General features: G+C 46.5%; 1 pseudogene; it reads right to left on the reverse strand.

The window, feature by feature from the left end:
- Positions 1–274: 274 nt before the first annotated feature.
- Positions 275–682, reverse strand: LOC100946936 (annotated as a pseudogene).
- Positions 683–3,752: the final 3,070 nt, after the last annotated feature.

Genomic DNA, 3,752 nt, shown 5'->3' on the forward strand with positions numbered 1-3,752 from the left:
TGTAGATTTTGAGGCACATATTCTCAGTAAGATCTTTTGCTAAAGGTGAGAAACAGCTTTAGGTTCAATTCCAAAATCAGGATGACACTCAGGTGAGCGTGTCAGGCATTTTGGTCATTAAAAGACATATCCCAAATTATATTTGCTGCACATCACTTTCCCCCTTTCCTTCATCTTTCTGTACTTATAGAAGCAAAGGATTTATTTTAGTTCTCACCATCTGTACAATATTTGATCCTACAAGGCTTTAATTCAGTTTTTGTCATGTTTTAATTCAGTTTTTAAAAGCTGCGTGTCGAGACTGAAGATTATCCACTATCTTCTCTTCTATCTGTATGCCTTTTCTACTTCCTCTGATAGCAATAACTTGGTTTCTGAGGATTTGGTTACAAGAACCACAAAGGACTGCTGTGACTCAGGGATATTAGCCACCACCACCCACTTGATGTTGATAAACTTCCAAAGCATTCCGAGCACAACTAATTACAGTGGAGGGGTCAGTCTCCAACTTGAAGGAAATTATAAATGCTTTGGGAGCCCAATCTTTAACCAAAGGAGAACTAATTGCTGGCACCATCTTCACTGTTATCTATGGTAGGCCCGCAGATGACTGGATCTTGTGTTCAGGCATTTCAGAGATGGGAATGTAGAAACCAGCCATGGCCGCAGCCGGATAAAACATCGCAGAAGAGCCTGGTCCTGGAGCCTCAGTGGTGGTTGATTCCATAATACTCTTGCCAGAGGAAAGAGGGTCCAATGTGCACTGAACTCACTTTTCCCAAAACAAAAGGCTGGAGACATTTTACACACACACATATTTGAGACAGAGTCTCACTCTGTCCACCTGGGTAGAGTGCCATGGTGTCATAGCTCACAGCAATCTCAAACTCTTAGGCTCAAGAGATCCTCTTCCCTCAGCCTTCCGAGTAGCTGGAACCACAGGCACCTGCCACAATACTCAGGTAGTTTTTCTATTTTTAGTAAAGACAGGGTCTTGCTCTTGCTCAGGCTGGTCTCGAACTCCTGAGCTCAAGCATTCCACCTGCCTGGGCCTCACAAAGCGCTGGGATTACAGCTGTGAGCCACTACACCTGGTCAGCTGGAGACTTTTTAAAAGTGGGGTATGCTAATGGAACAGCACCAAAGATTTTAAGGGGCTCAGTCCATGTGACTGGGCCACCGGGATTCGTTGGTTGGCTTTCATATGGAAGAGAAAGACCCTTCTCTTGTCTTTACGACCGTGATGGAGGTTGGAGAGAGGCGCCCACAGTTAGGCCCTTAGCTCCCACAGCCTGGGAGAGAGCTTGATCCCCAGAATATCTGCATTTTAGAGACTTCTCTTCCAGTCTCAGGTCAGGTCATTCTGGGTGGTAGTTTTATACCTCAAAGAGGAGAGAAGGGCTTATATGACAACTGCAAAACTTTCAAAGCAACTGCTTGAAGGGTGTGGTCATCCAGGGGGCTGTTTGCCTATCACTAGGATATGGCTGGAATGAACAGTAAATCCTTGGGGTAGCCTTTTCATGGGAACTGGGTTCATCCAGGAGTAGGGCCTCATGCTGCTAGAAGCCATGCTGGAGGTTAAGATGGAGTCCTCCTGTGCTGAGAGTTCTGCATTGCTCAGCACTGGACACTGGAACATTCTGGGTGCTTCCCAGTAGCTGCACAGGGATGTGGGCTACAGGTGCTTCTGCCATCAGAGAGCCTGGGGAAGGGCAGGGGAGCCCGCCCAGGCTTTCTGGTTTCTGCCCAGATCTTACCAGCTTCATGTCACAGGAGCATGTCTGAGTTGAGCATTGAGCATGGTGGAGCAGATACTCTCTTCACAGTGTGTGTGTGTGGGGTGTTGTCAAACGGCAGGGGGATTTCAGTTTAGCTCCTGTCCCTTGTCACACAAAGATCCAATTACTGAGACAATGAGATGTCTTGTGGGGAGAATGGAAGGAGCTGCCTCAACTCTCTAAGGGAAATTTTGGGCTTCCTAAGGGTGGGGAGCAGGTACCTAGGGACAGGGAAGGCACTGGTGAGTCTTGGTGCCGGGAAGTCTGTCCTGGGGCCTTCAGTCTCCTTTGCCTTGTAGAGAACCCATCATTTTAGGTCAAGTGTGGTGTGGCAGGCCTACATTCCCAGCATTTTGGGAGGCTGGGGCAGGGGAGTCACTTTGGGCCAGGCTTTGGAGTCCATCATTTCTGGGAAATAGCTCAAAGTAGTTAGTTAAGGAGAGTCATAAAGGGGTTCAGAAAGCTGGTGTTGGACCCCAGTGATTGTGTCCATCGCTGTGTTATAGTCCATCTCTGAGCCCTCACTATACCAGGCTAGCATTTTTGGCTTGTTTGTTTGTTTGTTGAGATAGAGTCTTAGTTTGTCACCCTCGGTAGAATGTGATCTTCTTGCTTCAGCCTCTTCAGTAGCTGGGACTACAGGTGCCTGCCACAACACCTGGCTAGTTTTAGAGGTGGGGACTTGCTCTTGCTCAGGCTGGTCTTGAACTCCTGAGCTCAGGCAATCCACTGGCCTCGGCCTGTCAGGGTGCTGGGATTATAGGCATGAGCCACTGTGCCCAGCCTGTTTGCTTTTTGAGAAAACCCTTTCTTATGGTGGTAGAATGGTAGAATTTTAATACCATAAAATTTATTATTTTAACCATTTTCAAGTGTACTGTTCAGCAGTATGAAGCAAGTACATCCCCCCAGCAGCCACCACCACCACCTCCAGAGTGCTTTCATCTTCTCCAACTAAAACTCCATCTAGCAAACAATGACTTTCCAATTCTCTCTCCTCCAGCCCCTCCTGGTAACCACCATTCTACTTTCTGTTTGTATATATATATGTATATATTTTGAGGCAGGGTCTCACTCGGTGGCTCTGGGTAGAGTGCTGTGGCATCAGCTTAGTTCATAACAACCTCCAATGCCCAGGCTTAAGCGATCGTCCTGCCTCAGTCTCCCAAGCAGCTGGGACTATAGGCATACACCTCTGTACCTGACTAATTTTTCTATTTTTCACCCCCATAGTAATAAGGTCTTGCTCTTACTCAGGCTGGTCTCCAACTCTTGCCCTTAAGCAATCCTCCTACCTCAGCCTCCCCAAGTACCAGGATTACAGGTGCTAGCCACCACACCCAGCCTGTTTCTATGAGTTTGATTCTTCTATGAACTTCACACAATATTTGCTGGCTTTTGTGCCTGGCCTATTGCGTTCAGCATAACGTACTGAAGGCTCGTTGCTGTTGCAGCGTGTGTCAGAATATCCTTCCTTTACGAGGCTAATGTTCCATGTTCACATCACAGCGTGGGTGCACGTTCGTCTCTTGGTAGACATTTGGGTTGCTTCCTCCTTTGGGCAATCATGGATAATGCTGCTGTGAACCTGGAGTGTGAATAGCTGCTTAATTCCCTGCTTTCAGTTCTTTGGGGTATAGACCCAGAAGTGGAATTGCTGAATCTTATGATAATTTTATATTTAATTTTTTAAGGAACTGCTATACTATTCCAGACTAACATTTTACATAAGTTATTTCATTTAATGCCCATGACAGTTCTAGGAGGGAAAAGAATTATTATTCCTCTCTCAACAAATGAGGAATTTAAGGTAGAGAGAGATAACTTGCCCGTCATAGAGCCAACCAGTAACAGAACTGTATTCAGCTGGGGGCAGTTAGATTCCAAAACCCATGCTTTTGAGCCCTGTGCTGAATTTGTTCTCTCCACAAGGTGGGGTGGGAGGTCATAACCTTCTACCCTGGTATGAAA

This window comes from Otolemur garnettii, unplaced genomic scaffold (assembly GCF_000181295.1).
Source record: "Otolemur garnettii isolate 467f Iridium unplaced genomic scaffold, OtoGar3 scaffold00046, whole genome shotgun sequence".
NCBI classification, from domain to species: domain Eukaryota; kingdom Metazoa; phylum Chordata; class Mammalia; order Primates; family Galagidae; genus Otolemur; species Otolemur garnettii.